The following is a 16,113-nucleotide window of genomic DNA, read 5'->3' as shown; positions in this document are numbered from 1 at the left end:
GCCACTGCTAAACCCGCCAAACTCCGACTGAAAATGCCAAGCGCATGATCTCATAGATGTCTCTGGTTAAATTCAGCGGATCACAAAACAAATCGAAACGAACATGAGAAAGAGAGCTTTAGTGTGAAGGGGGATAGACAGGAAAGGCAGAGGGATGGAAAGTTGGGGGTTGAAGAGTGGTCAGTGTATGATGTGTCCCTTTGTGGAAAAAACACACTAAATTGGTTAAAAGAGTATTCAAGTACATTTGAGACTGAATAAAATGTTTCATCTTATCCTGAGTCTTTAGATATTGGAAAACAGGAAATTTATACACAAACAAGTTAATACAGTTTAGAATATTAAAATTGAACGGCCTGTGAAGAATTTCAGGATATATAAATTATATTTTCTGATATTAAATTTACTTTCTAACTTCCTAAAATCACGTCGTATCTACCTGATGGAACTATGTAAGTCAGACCCTGTAACTTTTATTGAATTTGAATAATGACAAAGAGGAAGATGTCATCTACACATACTTGAGACTCCGTAAATATTTACCTAAGATGATTCTAGAGATTTAGACTTAAGCTAATATAATTCTTCTGTAATGATCCTAGGTTTCTTTTAAACTTGACATTTCCAATTCATTTCTTGGAGATGATGAGCATCCAGATAGAAAGGGCAGAATCAATGATTCTTTATTGGAAATAATATTACTCTCCAAATGACATTTGTACTCCTGTGGAAATTACTATAAACATTTTTTAGAGGCTCTAAACACTACTGAGTAGCCTTCTGAGCACAAAACACCCACCGCAAACAAAACCTTTCAAAGAAGTCAGTAAAATGAGGCTAAAAGTCTTTGACCGAAAGGAGAACTGTGTGATCAGATCTTAATGAATATATTATTTTTCATGCGAAATTATCTAAGAATTTCAGAGTTCTGGCCAATCTTTTATTCATTAACAAAGTCTATAATAATACATTACCATAATCACATGTAAAATACTAGGATATATTCATTGACCAGTTAATTTGTGATGCAATAAAAATCTTTGGCTCAATGTAGAACAGAAAAATATCATTTTCACTTTTATATAAGATCATCATCAAACACATATATTCATACACAAAAATTCATGGCAGCATAAGATCTATCACTACAGATTTAACCTCTAAATTTCTACATTATTTTTATTATCAACCTTTTGTAAAATTTGAGGGAATGTTCAAAATATATCTTGAAAATATTTGATTTTAGCATAATGAAAGAGTAAGAGAGAGAGAGAGGGACGGAAGGAGAAAAAAGGGCTGTTCTTACCTTTCAAAAGGTAAAGACTTAGAGACATATATGTAGCTATGTGAAATGGAGAATATTCTAATTAAAATTGTGTGAGTATAGCCATCTACTAGAGGAAGTGATCAAAGATCAGTCAAAGAAAATGTATTCCCTGGAGTTGTAGGCAGTTCAAAACAAAACAAAACTAGAAAGGCCCCATTCTTATAGCTGACACATTGGGGATTGTAACAAGAGAAAATATTTCAAAATTTGTTGTCACCCACATCATAGCATTTGTAAAGACAAACGGCATAGTTTTTCAAAAAGAAAAACCGCTTGAAATTGTCACTCAGCTGAATGTACAGAACAAAGGGAAGGTTGGCAACATGAAGAAATAATTGGTAGTATCTGTGCACATGTGCATCCATCAACCCGTTTCCTTAGTCTTTTCTGATTATAATTTGTAAGACATATTGGCATTTCATACACTATCTCTAGATTCAGGAAGTTTTTAAACTGAAAGACTTTTCCTTGTTTTCTTTTCTTCTCAGCCACTTTGCCACTATTACTTCCCGTCTTTTTTTAAAACATTTTTTTTTTTAGAACTGTACAGAATTCCTTAAGGTTGGTCTTTGCAGGAGACTTGGGTCACTGTGGAGAACTGGTATTCAACAAAGAATACAGTGACTTCACAGGAAGACACTTCTGTATCCTGTCCCATAGTCTTGCCTCTATCTTTCCCATTGTCTCTCACAGTGTTAACATCCTCACCAGGAAACTGAAAGTGTAATGGTAAAGGAAGAAAGGACTCTTCCCTTGGTTGCACACTTATTATTATTAATAAGACAGAAACAAAATGATTTACTCAATACAAACTTTATGGGACACAAAACTCTTCCTAAGGAATGAAGACCCTACAGAATAGATAAACCTATTCTATATGATATATGTATATCATTTCAAGTGTTGGTAGTTTGGAGAAAATGTGGTAGAGTTATGAGTGTATGATCCAATAGTTAAGTAATGAGCTGAGAGAATTTAACAATGCCCTTTCTTTCAGTCCCATCTCTGTGGTCCTGAATTCAGAGATAAGGATGATTCCTATTCTGTCCTCAGTCTGGGGAGAACATTTTTAGGCCCAGGCTGGCACAGGAGAGCAGAAAGCACTTTGCTTTATGACCCACCTCAGGAGAGGGTGGCTGAGGAAGGCCAGTGACTATTCTGTCTTTTCTCTTTTTCTCAAATTCCTTAAAATATTCCATTTCTCAAGATTCTCCGTTTCAGCATATTATACCCAGAACCCATCAGAGACAAGAGTCGGCAAGTTAATAACTGAGCATCCAGCAGCAAATTTGAGATTGTGAGACATTTACAAAGTATTGACTTCCTTTTTTTTGGATTTTGTTCTCACACTCTATGTGATATCCACTAAAATAAAAATACGCTTTTATTTTGTCTTTCCTTTACTTATTATTGTCAAATATATTCTATCATATGTACTTGGAAACAATGATCAAAGCTAGTATTTTTCACAATAGTACACAAATAAGAATACTTTAACATTTCATTATTAATATACTTAAATGGTTGGCATTGCTTTTTATATTTCAAAATCAGAATTTTCATTAAACAAGTGAGTTGCACCCTGTAAGCTATCTGAACAAGTGAATAAATCTTGCATAGAATTCCCCAAACTATTGACAAAGCGTAAGTTTGCTAGATACCTATTTAATTAGTAGAAGGAGGAGTTGCATGCCAATATTAGTGTGAAGGTCAGAGGACAATTGCAGGAGTTGGTTCTCTTCTGCCACCATGTGGGCTTCTGGAGCAGAACTCAAATACTTAGGCTTGGTGGCAAGCACCATTGCCATCTGAGACATCTCATCATCACCACAGGTATTAGTTTATGAAAGTTGAATTTTAATATGTAAGCTTTGGACTCAGATGTGTGCTCAGGTAAAATATTGAAGACAGCATATATTCTTAGTAATATGAATATTTGACTTTCTTTACTGATTCTCATCTTTTTCTCTTTTTAATGTAGAGACAACAATCTCTTTTTTTTTTCAGTTAGACTTGTTTATTCAAGTATCCGAAAACACTCTTTCCACTTCCTCCCTTCCTCCCAATACCCTCCCGCTCCCCCCCACTCCCTCTCCTCCTCCCTCACCATTCCCAAGAGCAGTCAGGGTTTCCTGCCCTGTGGGAAATCCAAGTTCCTTCCTCCTCCCTCCAGGTCCAGGAAGGTGAGCATCCAAACAGGTCAGATTCCCAAAAAGACAGTCCATGCAGACGAAACAAGACACAGTGCCATTGTCAATGGCTTCTCAGTCTTCATTTGGACCTTGGGGGCTCAGTCAGCCCCCATGTCAGACACATTCAGAGAATCCGGTTTGATCACATGCTCATTCCGTCCCAGTCCAGCTGGCCTTGGTGAGCTCTCATTCGATCAGTCCCCTTGTATCAGTGGGTGAATGCACCCTTCGCGGTCCTGACTTCCAGAGCTCCAATGTGGGTCTCCGTCTCTATCTCCATCCATCGTCGGATGTAGGCCCCCTCTGATTTTGCTTTCCTTGCTCACGATCTCCCTCCCTTTGCTTCTCATTTGGACCTAGGGAGTTAAATTCAGTGTTCCAATTTGTGTCTCTGTCTCTATCTCCATCCATCGCCAGATGAAGGTTCTGTGGTGATATGCAAAATATTCATCAGTATGGTTATGGGCCAAGGCCAGTTCAGGCACACTCTCCTCTGCTGCCCAGAGTACAATCTGAGGACCTCTCTTTGTGCCTGGGAACCCCTCCAGAATCAAGTCTCCTGCAAACCCTAAAATGGCTCCCTTAGTTGAGATATAAACTTCCCTGCTCCCATAACCATCCTTCCTCCCTCCCCCCTCCCATTCCACCAAGCCATCCCTAATCCTCCCCCTCTCCCCTCTCCCTGACCATCTCCCCTTACTTCCACCCCCCCACCCCCTGTGCACCCAAGTTTGCCTGGCAATCTTGCCTACTTCTAATATCCAGGAGGATAACTATATTATTTTCTTCAGGTTCACCTTCTTATTTAGCTTCTCTAGGATCACAAATTATAGACTCAAAGACCTTTAACTATGGCTAAAATCCACTTATGAGTGAGTACATACCATATTCCTCTTTTTGGGTCTGGCTTACCTCACTCAGTAAAGTGTTTTCTATTTCCATCCATTTGCATGCAAAATTCAAGATGTCATTGTTTTTTACCGCTGAGTAAAACTCTAATGTGTATATGTTCCACACCTTTTTAAACCATTCTTCTGTTGAGGGGCACCTAGGTTGTTTCCAGGTTCTGGCTATTACAAATATTGCTGTGATGAACATAGTTGAACAAATACTTTTGTAGTATGATAGGGTATCTCTTGGGTATATTCCCAAGAGTGGAATTGCTGGGTCCTGAGGGAGGTTGACTCCCAGTTTCCTAAGAAACTGCCACACTGATTTCCACAGTGGCTGCACAAGTTTGCATTTCCACCAACAATGGATGAGTGTTTCCCTCACTCCACATCCTCTCCAGCATAGGCTATCATTGGCATTTTTGAGTTTAGCTATTCTGACAGGTGTAAGATGGTATCTCAAAGTGGTTTTGATTTGCATTTCCCTGATCGCTAAGGAGGTTGAGCATGTCCTTAAGTGTCTTCTGGCCATTCGAAGTTCATCTGTTGTGAATTCTCTGTTCAGTTCAGTACCCCATTTTTTAATTGGGTTAATTAGAGTTTTAGTGTCTAGTTTCTTGAGTTCTTTGTATATTTTGGAGATCAGACCTTTGTCTGATGAGGGGTTGGTGAAGATCTTCTCCCAGTCAGAAGATAGCCTTTTTGTCTTACTGACAGTGTCCTTTGCTTTACAGAAGGTTCTCAGTTTCAGTAGGTCCCATTTATTCATTTATTCTCTTATTATCTGTGCTACTGGGGTTCTACTTAGGAAGTGGCCTCCTGTGCCTATATCTTTTAGACTACTTCCCACTTTCTCTTCTATCAGGTTCAAAGTGGACAGATTAATGTTGATGTCTTTAATCCATTTGGACTTGCGTTTTGTGCATGCTGATAGATATGGATCTATTTTCATTCTTCTACAGGTTGACATCCAGTTATGCCAGCACCATTTGTTAAAGATGCTTTCCTTCTTCCATTGTGTACCTTTAGCTCCCTTGTCAAAAATTAGGTGTTTTAAATAGACCTGTTAGTCGCGAAGAACTAGAAGCTGTTATCAAAAATCTCCCTACTAAAAAAAGCCCAGGACCAGATGGTTTCAATGCAGAATTCTACCAGAACTTCCAGGAAGAGATAATACCTATACTCCTTAATGTATTCCACAGTATAGAAACAGAAGAGTCATTGCCAAACTCCTTTTATGAAGCTACAGTTACCCTGATACCAAAACCATAGAAAAACACAACCAAGAAAGAGAATTACAGGTCAATCTCACTCATGAACATCGACGCAAAAATTCTCAATAAAATACTGGCAAACCGAATCCAAGAACATATTAGAAAAATTATCCATTATGATCAAGTAGGCTTCATCCCAGAGATGTAGGGCTGGTTCAACATATGCAAATCTATCAATGTAATCCATCATATAAATAAACTGAAAGAAAAAACCATATGATCATTTCATTGGATGCTAAAAAAGCATTTGACAAAATTCAACACCCATTTATGATAAAGGTGTTGGAGAGACTGGGGATACAAGGATCATACCTAAATATAATAAAAGCAATATACAGCAAGCCGTCAGCTAACATCAAATTGAATGGAGAGAAACTCAAAGCCTTTCCACTAAAATCAGGAACACGACAAGGCTGTCCACTCTCTCCATACCTCTTCAATATAGTGCTTGAAGTTCTAGCAATAGCAGTAAGACAACATAAGGAGATCAAGGGGATTCGAATTGGAAAGGATGAAGTTAAACTTTCGTTATTTGCAGATGATATGATAGTGTACATAAGCGACCCCAAAAACTCTACCAAAGAACTTCTACAATTGATGAACACCTTTAGTAATGTGGCAGGACACAAGATCAACTCCAAACAATCGGTTGCCCTCCTATACACAAAGGATAAAGAAGCAGAGAGGGGAATCAGAGAAACATCACCTTTCACGATAGCCACAAATAGCATAAAATATCTTGGGGTTACTCTAACCAAGGAAGTGAAAGACCTATTTGACAAGAACTTTAAGCCTTTGAAGAAAGAAATTGAGGAGGATACCAGAAAATGGAAAGACCTCCCCTGCTCTTGGATTGGGAGAATCAACATAGTAAAAATGGCAATTCTACGAAAAGCAATCTATAGATTCAATGCAATCCCCATCAAAATCCCATCAAACTTCTTCACAGACCTTGAGAGACCAATAATCAAGTTTATATGGCAAAACAAAAAAACCCTGGATAGCCAAAACAATCTTATACAATAAAGCAACTTCTGGAGGCATTACCATCCCTGACTTCAAACTCTATTACAGAGCTACAGTATTGAAAACAGCTTGGTATTGGCATAAGAACAGAGAAGTCGACCTATGGAATCGAATAGAAGATCCGGATATTAACCCACAAACCTAGAGACAACAATCTCAGTAAACTAATCTGGACCTTCCTATATTTCTCCCTTCCCCCTGGGGCCATAAAATTTCCCCAGCTCAACTGCCTTGCATGCTGAGCCTGGGCTGTAGGCGCATCCTGGCAGAAGGCAGTTTCTGTGTTTTAAAAGCCTGACTGAGGACAGGTGGGCTCTGTGTCAGCTCAGCGACATTCCTGACCAGCAAGTGGCACTGACTTCTAGCAGACAGCCATCGGAGGGAACCTTCATCTGGCGATGGATGGAGATAGAGACAGAGACCCCCGACATAGGAACACTGGACTTAACTCCCTAGGTCCAAACGAGAAGCAGAAGGAAAGAGAACGTGAGCAAAGAAGGCAAGATCAGAGGTAACCTTCACCCGTTGATGGATGGAGATTGAGACAGAGACCTACATTGGAACACTGGACTGAGCCCCCAAGGTCTAAATGAGGAGCAGAAGGAGGGAGAACATGAACAAGAAAGGCAGGACCGTGAGGAGTGCGTTCATCCACTGATACAAGGGGATTGATCTAATGAGAGTTCACCAAGGCCAGTTGGACTGGGACTGAACGAGGACGTGATCCAACCAGATTCTCTGAATGTGGCCGGATTCTCTGAATGTGGCTGGCACAGGGTCTTTCTGAAAAGCCATTGACAATGACATTGGGACTTGTTTCCTCTGCATATACTGGATTTTTGGGATCCAGTCTGTTTGGATGCTCACCTTCCTGGACCTGGAGGGAGAGGGGGAGGAACTTGAACTTCCCACAGGGCAGGAAACCCTGACTGCTCTTAGCGATGGAGAGGGAGGAGGAGAAAGAGTGGGGGCAGTGGGAGGGTGTTGGGAGGAGGGGCGGAAATGGAAACTTTTATAAATTAATAAACTTTTATAAATTAAAAAAAAGAAAACCTGAAAAAAATAAACTAATCTGATTTCTTAGACAGATATATTTATGTTTCTACACAGGTACAAAGACAGTGGCATGGGTTGATTCTTATTTTTATACACTGTTCTATGCTGATGTGAAGGACATCCATAATCAATTGCTTTTCTCTTTGACTTCATTTTAGAATTATCTGGGGAATTTTGTGAACTTTTAATGCATTATTTTAATTGCATAAAAATTAAATTAGAGCCTTTCATAGGGCATGAAAATACTTCAAACATCAGTATTTCCTAAACTCTAATAGATCCTGCTGAGGCAGAGAAGAATCACTTCAAACGAATACTTTTTTACTTTATTTTTTATTTTTGGCTTTTTTTGATAGAGAAATTTCTATAGTTTTCCAACCTCTCCTGGAACTAGCTCTTGTGGAACAGGTTGGCCTCAAACTCACAGAGAACCAACAGGCTCTGCCTCTTAAGTGCTGGGATTAAAGGCATGCACCACCACTGCCCAGCAAAAGAATACTTTTGAGTAGTATTAAATCAGAAATTTATAAGACTCTTAAAAATCGGGGACTGGAGAGATGGCTCGGTGATTAAGAGCACTGACTGCTCTTCCAGAAGTCCTGGGTTCAATTCACAGCACCCATATGACAGTTCACACCTGTCTGTAACTTCTATTCTGGGGCACTCTAACACAGACATATGTGCAGCAAAATGCTCATGTACATAAAATAAAAATGAATGAATTAATTAATAAACACCATGAAAATGTAGGCTGGTGTTATAGCCAAGAGATACTGGTGTGTGCTTATAGATACAAGGTTTTCAGGAATGTTGACTGAGATTTCAGTCCCAAAGAAATACACAGAGTTCTATATTAATCATAAACTGGTTGACCTAGTAGCTCAGGTTTCTTATTAACTCATATAACTTACATTAATTCATAATTCTTGTCTCTGCTAGCCACATGGCTAGGTGCCTTTTATCAGTGAGGCATTTTCATTTTGCTTCCTCTGTGTCTTTGTGACCACTGCAGAGTGAGCCTTTTCTCTTCCCAGAATTCTCCTGTTCTTATTGCCCTGCCTGTTCACCCTACCTATACTTCCTGCTTGGCTACTAGACAATCAACCTTTTAAAACGATACAATATTAGTGACAGGGTACAAGAACATTGTCCCAGAGCACTCCACCTCCCCCCTTTTTTTCCAGAACAAGAACGTTGATTCTAATCTCCTTTGTTCAGTTTTTTTTTTTATCCACACCATTATCCTTAACAACTTGCAACCAACACTGTAAGCAAAGATAAATATCCATAGTCCATTTTTGGTAAGGTAGTATGTGGTCATAGTTTTCCAGGATACTTCCTGTTGCTTGGGGGCACTGATAATCTTATGGAGACTTAAAAATTTAGAATTATGATCAAGTCCTGACTGGAGTATTCTATGAGGATACATCATCTCACCCAGCAGTCTTAAAACTGTTCTGGATGCAGAACTCAGAGGAAGCTCCAACAGAGGTCCTCTGAAGTGCTGGCTCATCTGTACCCTCCACTCCTATTGGCATTTCTTCAGGAAGTCAGCCCTGATCACATCTGATTTTTCTTAACCCAGAATGAATCCACAGCCTCTCATTGCTTGTGGGAGGAAGAAAAAAACCTCTTCTCCCACGTAACATATCTTTTGACTTAAATTTTAAAGTCAAGCATTTTGAAGATACATATGTTCCATTAATCCAGCAGCATTTTTAATCAAATGTCTTTTAGCAACTGTTGTTCCTTCCCCAGCCATCAAATAATTCAAAAACAATGCAATAAAATACAATATCCAGATTCTCTGTATATTTTTCCTCTTTACTTGGCTTTATTCTAAATTTTATTTCTTTTATTTTTATTTTGAATTTTTGGTTTTTTTGAGACAGGTTTTCTAAGTGTATCTTTGGCTGTGTTGGAACTCACTCTGTACACCAGACTGTCCTTGGACTCCCAGAGATCTGCCTGCATCTGCCTCCCAGGTGCTGGGATTAAAGTTAAGTGCCACCACACCTAACTACTCTCTTTCTTTCTCTTTTTAAGAACTTTAACCTTTTTCTTTTCTCTCCCAAGCCTACATATATTTTTAAACACACTATAAACCATTTAAAGGGTTTCTTCATCTGAATCTATCTTTACTGTATATCTTTCCTTTTCTGACCACGTAATTCCCCAGCAAACAAAAACATGGAGGGTTGGATAAGTCTCATCTATGAAATTATTTCATTACCAATAAATATTAAGTGCAATTTTATGCTTCATATTTCTTAAATTCAGATGCAAAGATGAAATATGTATATAATTTTATAAGATATATTTGTAAAACATAGAATTCATAACAATATGTTAAATCCTTATGTATGAGGTGTTTTACCTACATGTAGGCCTGTGAACTACATGTGTGGCTGATGATGCCCAAGGAAGTCAGAAGGGGTTTCAGATTCCTTTGGAACTGACATTAAAAGTCATTGTTAAACATCTGATTTGGGCTCTGGGAACCAAACTCAGGTCCCTTGGAAAAGCAAACAGTGCTATTAACCACAAAGCAAATGAATAAAGTATTTTTGTCTCCTCAAATATGTGGGAACAAGAAATCAAGTGCTACTAGTTACTGAATGAAGAAATTGTTTTGTTAAAAAAAATGCCTCCAATAATAAGGAAATAAATCCTTATTATTGGAATTTAACCTCAGGGTAGAAGGCAAAATTTAACAATCATAATAGTTAAAATTTTTCCTGGAGTGAATCTAAACAATGGACAGATGTTTGAGGTCACTAAGATGAGGTAAGTGGACTGATGTAATTGCCACAGGAAAGAACAATGTGTACCCTTTGCTGTCTGAATGCACAATTACTAAAAAGGTATAAAAACAATGTCAGGATTCATTTGTGTCCTTAAGAGTATAAATTTATCTTTATAAATTGGAATATAATTACTAGAATAAAGCTATCAATCTTTAATGCACATGAGGGCTTCATAAAGCACACTTTGACTGACCTTCATTTCTTCCCCAGTTTTTTACTTGAAAGACCTGTAATAGGGTAACAAGGCTCCAAACCAGAATTCTCTTTTCTCTTTTTTCAAATATGGTTTCTCCCGCTGTTTATCCTCAGCCAGGTACCTGTTCATATCCCTCCTGCCTCAACCTCCCACATGCTGTGGCTAGAGTCGTGAACTACGAAGTTTAGTGATGAGTTTCAATTTCTAAGAAGTCACAGCTGACACTTGATGGCTCTGTTCATAAAGAACATAAGCACATACGTCTCTGGTGATATGGCCTGGGGGCAGTTGTATGCTTTAGCATGCTACTTCGTCTTTGCGATCCACCTCCCCTGTAAATGAGGGAACTCCGGTAATATTTTGGTTCATTTTTCTACTAAAATAAGAGAATACCACAGGGTGGTTAATTTACAGACAGTAGAGCTTTGTGTCCCAAATTTCGAAAGTCTGGGAGGTCCAGTGTATACATGCCAGTTCCTGTTAGGGACACTCCTCTGATGTTAAGACTTGAATGGAGGCACCTCACAGTGAGACAAACAGCCATCCTTCCTTCTTTTTTATTTTTATTTATTTATTTTTTATGAGAAAAAGGATATTTATTGGTAATTAGAGAGTCAGGACAGCAATTGAAGATTTGATCTTACGTTGGTACCAGTTTTTGCTCTTTCTGTCATCATAGTCTGGAATCAGCCTTCCAAGACATTTTTGGTTAATTTGGTATTTTCCATCCGATAGAAAAAAGCCACGAACGATATTTGTTATTCTTCTCTACTTCTTTGGGCAGTATTTAATTTCAAAATAATATGCTCATGCTTGTCTTACTGTTGCTTAGTACATTGTATTTAATGTGCTTGCAACACTATGGTTGGCACTTTTCATTCCTCCTTTTGAAGCTGCAGTTACTGGCTTCAAATATCTATGACTTGTTACCGTATTTATCAGGCCACTACTGAATATTAGCAAGAGTAACATGCATTCCCAATGATCTCTTTTTTTCAATTCATCATAACATGAGCACCTCATTTAATTTTGATTTCCTTGTATAACAACTGAAACGCCATCTTCTAAAATCATATGTGACAGATATGGTCCTTTTTCCTTATAAAGCCACTAAATCCTTCCTGCAGTCCCACCTGCAAGAATGCCTTTGTCTCCCTACATAGAGTATCAACAGGGGAATTTAAAGATTATATCTCCTGCATATGAAGTCGGTGGGTAATATATTCAGGTTATAACAGATTGGATGATACCTACGACAAAGAAATGTGGGCAATATAAGCTAAGCATGAGTCACTTAATCAGAAAGCATACTTATTCAGTGTATGATTGTTAGTATTCATCAGCAAAAAAACAGCCCAGGAGTCAGTCCCAGTATCCATTGGCAGTCCTGTGTAAACCACCGTTCTTTCCGCGGGAATCCGGACGTGACCTGCAGAATCAGCAAGAAATATTCCAGTATTCTCCAACCTTCAGTCTTTTCCCAGAAAAGAGTTCTGATATTTAAACGAACTATCATGATTTTTTTGCTATTACATCTTCACCGAAGCCTTACTATCCCCGTGGCTATCACGTAACTGCTTGCCAGCCAAGGTTTCATATTTTCTGGCATCTCTAGCATTCATTGATCTGTTCCCAATTTGGCACTCACAAAATTTATACTTCAGAACTCTCGCTGATGGTTGCGCCAGTGGAGGGCGCTATTGACCTGCGAATTATGGCATCTGGTATTCGGTACCATGAGAGCACTTTGCACTTCAGGTGAAGAAACTCGCACTACAACATTTAATGCGCTGACAGGTTTTCACTGAGCTAAGTTGTTTGTTTTGCTTTGAATAGAAATTTACTTTGCAAAATCCTTGCCTCAGTGGCTTCTGCTCTTTAGTAGGTGGTTAACAGAAGATGGGAATAAGAGGGCCAGATGGGACAAGAGAAAAGCTGAATGATAGGAACAATTTTGTGGGCAGCAAGTGTTACCTGCAGGTGAGATACGTTATCTTTATTAAGAAAGATAAAATAAAAACAACTAATTCTGCTTCCATGCGTGTTTGTCTTTCAAGTCACATTTTCTTGGGAGTTACACCACTAATGATTATTTATTCTGAGGGATTGAGTAGATTTAAAGTGATTAAATATAGTGTTGAATTGTAGGACTAATGAATAATGCCAGTAATCCAGAAAGCCATGTATGAAAAGAAAGCATATGCAAAGATGGCAAGTGGAGATCAAGCATGTGTGGAGACATTTTGCTTTTCCAAACAAATTTTATTAATCTGCTGTCCATATTCCTCTCTATGCTATAATATGGTTCAGAGGGTTTGGATGTGTGCCTCCTACACACAAATTGTAAAATAAATCAGGGAAAAAATACTACTTTTCCAGAGGCAAATATAAAGTAACCTAAAGCCTGTGAATTCTTTGGCAGGGAATTTTGATTAAGAAAAAAAAAATAGCATGAACCTCTTGCAGTGGGAAATGTTTGCTTTTACCAGATCCAGGCTCCCTTTTCATACTAAAATACTAATACCATAATATATGACTAACATGTGTTTTCAGGGATAGAATTCTTAGTGGTAATATACAAATTTAGGCTTTGAAAGTAACTCAAAAAGTCAGAGATATTATTAAATATTTTATGTCAGGTCAACATATAGTTCTGGTTTACTGACATCTCATTCCAGAGAAGCACAAGTTATCATGATTCCCTTATCATCCAATCCGCAGCAAGGTAACTATATTCTTAAGCATGTTCAATCTTTGTTATCTTTTGTTTTCATGAAAACTCTTTTCTGTGTGTGTTGCTTTGCCTTGCTTTAGAGACAGATGTTTCCATACTCTAGAATGGCCTTTTGATCTGGAAAATTCTAAGGATTCAGTTTTCTCAGTGATGGGATCAAAGGTCTTTGCCTCTAAACATGATTGAACAACATTTTGAAATTAAATGAAGTTGCTAAAGAGATGTTCAATGGTCAAGAGTGCTTGCTGCTTTTTCAGAGAACTGGAGTTCAATTTATAGCACCAATGTGAGAGACTGGAAGCTCAATACTACCTATAGCTTCAACTACAGGGGATCTAATATTTTCCTTTGTCCTCTGTGAACATGCACATAACACACATACACACAAGACAATATACACACAAAGACAAACAACCACGTATACACATAAGGATGACAAACATACACACAGCCATACACATACACAGATAAGACAACAAACATACCTGACGTGGGGTTCACCTCAATATGCTGTGATTACGAATGATTAATAAAGAAACTGCTTTGGACCTATAGCAAGGCAGAACTTAGCTAGGCGGAGAAAACTAAACTGAGCGCTGAGAGAAAGAAAGGCAAAGTTAGAGGGAAGCCATGTAACCCTACCTGAGACAGACACTGGAACTTTACCCGGTAAGCCACAGCCACGTGGCGATACACAGATGAATAGAAATGGATTAAATTAAGATGAAAAAGTTAGCCAATAAGAAACTAGAGCTAATGGGCCAAGAGGTGATTTAAATAATATAGTTTCTCTGTGGTTATTTCAGGTCTGAGTTGCTGAGCAACTGGAATAACCAAGTGGCCCTCTTACAACACATGCAAACACAACTATACACACATGCACACACAAGACAACAAACACAACACACACACATACACAAAAACAACAAACGCATATGCTTAAATACCTAAATTAAATATATTAACACCATGGATTTAGGATTATAAATCTCTAACTTCTTTTCTTTCTTTTTTCAGTTTTTGTTTTTTTATTCCTCTATTTTCTAATATTTGAGGTAGTAATGAGATTTTTTCCCCAATACAACTATCTTTTTTCCATTGGCCAAGAAAGCAATGTTTGGGCTGCAAGTCCTATGCGACTTAACCCACTTGCTTCAGTGACCCCAAGTACCTCTCGGTTCCCCAGGACTGCTGCTCTTCAAAACTGCTCCTGTTTCTGTCAAATTCAACACATTCATACGTGTTTTCCCCTTCAGTTAAGTAGTCTATACATGCATCTCATACCACTTGGATCCCTAAAGGATAATACTTCTATTTTCCCCCTCAATCTATGTTCCTCCTGTTAAAGACAAAATAAGTGACTTAAGACTGTATTTGAAAGATTTTCTTGATTTATGATAAATTTTAGAGGAACAAGCCTACTATGGATGGGACCATCCTTTAGAAAGCCAATTGAACATGAAATAATCAGTCAGCAGAAATGAGTGTTCCTCCATGGTTTCCGCTTTAGTTTGTACCCTTACTTCCCTCAATGATCAATCTATAAATTGTGATACACTTCTATAAGTGCAGGACAAACTAGTTTTCCCCCTAAGTTGTTTTTCTTAGTGTTTAGAGCGCTTTTGATATTTGTTTTATTTCTTTCAACAGTAACAGCAATCAAACTAAAACACTCATTAACATGGGCTGTAACACACGTCTTCCTCTCTATGGGTTAGACAGCCTGACTTAAGGTTTCTATTAATATGATAAAAATGACATGGCCAAAAACAACTTTGTAGGAAAGGGTTTATTGCACCATATAGTTGTGTATAACAATGCATTCATTATAAATGGAAGTCAGTGTAGAAGCCTAAGGAAGGAACCTTTACTTTTGATACAGAGTCAGGAGTTGATACAGACCATGAAGAGGTGCTTCTTATAGCCTTGTGCCTCATGGATTGGTTCTGTTCAGCCTGCTTTCCTACAGCTCCCACGATCCCCAGCCTCAGCCTATGAGTGGCCCAGACTAGAGGGAGGTGGACCCTCCCATATCAATCATCAATCAGGATAGTACCCCACAGGCTTGCTCGAAGGCCAGTCTGATGGGGGCATTTTCTCAGTTAAAGTCTCCCCTCTTTACAAAGTATTCTAGGCTGTATCATGTTAGCATGAAACTAGTCACCACAGCCCCTATGTGAATTAGGAAAATACCTATGCGGCCGCGGCTTTCCTCTGCAGGAGAAGAGTCCCTAGTCAGTGATGATAGCTTCCACCTGATCATCAAGTCTGCATTTTAAAGGTACTTATTGCTTCTTAGTCTGTATCATGTGTTTTCTTTCAAAGACCACAAGATTAGGGAAATAAGATGAAAAAATAGAGCTGTGTTGCCAGGCCTTGCTGTGTAGATCCTTGACCCAAGCCACTTCCTCACTTCCTTTCCCAATTTATTTGTTGCCCAGGAAATAAAATTACCCAAACTCTGGGCATTAGAGAATATTGAAGTACAGGAGTGGAGGCATCAGCTAGTGAAGAGATAATTGGTCAGATAATGCTTCGAGCAATTAAGACCTTTTATTCTACTAAAGACTTGTTGGGGAGGAGAAAGAGGAAATAAGAAGTAGGCGAACCT

At 38.5% G+C, this 16,113-nt stretch overlaps 1 long non-coding RNA gene across 2 annotated transcripts in view; it reads left to right on the top strand.

Moving 5' to 3' along the window:
- LOC125394143 (uncharacterized) overlaps positions 1 to 16,113 on the top strand; it is a 176,013-nt gene that overhangs the window by 52,269 nt on the left and 107,631 nt on the right. The gene's annotated exons all lie outside the window — the stretch shown is intronic.

This window comes from Myodes glareolus, chromosome 20 (assembly GCF_982192425.1).
Source record: "Myodes glareolus chromosome 20, mMyoGla1.1, whole genome shotgun sequence".
Taxonomy (NCBI): Eukaryota; Metazoa; Chordata; class Mammalia; order Rodentia; family Cricetidae; genus Myodes; species Myodes glareolus.
Note: the sequence above shows the minus strand (reverse complement) of the source record. Positions and strands in the feature narration are given on the sequence as shown.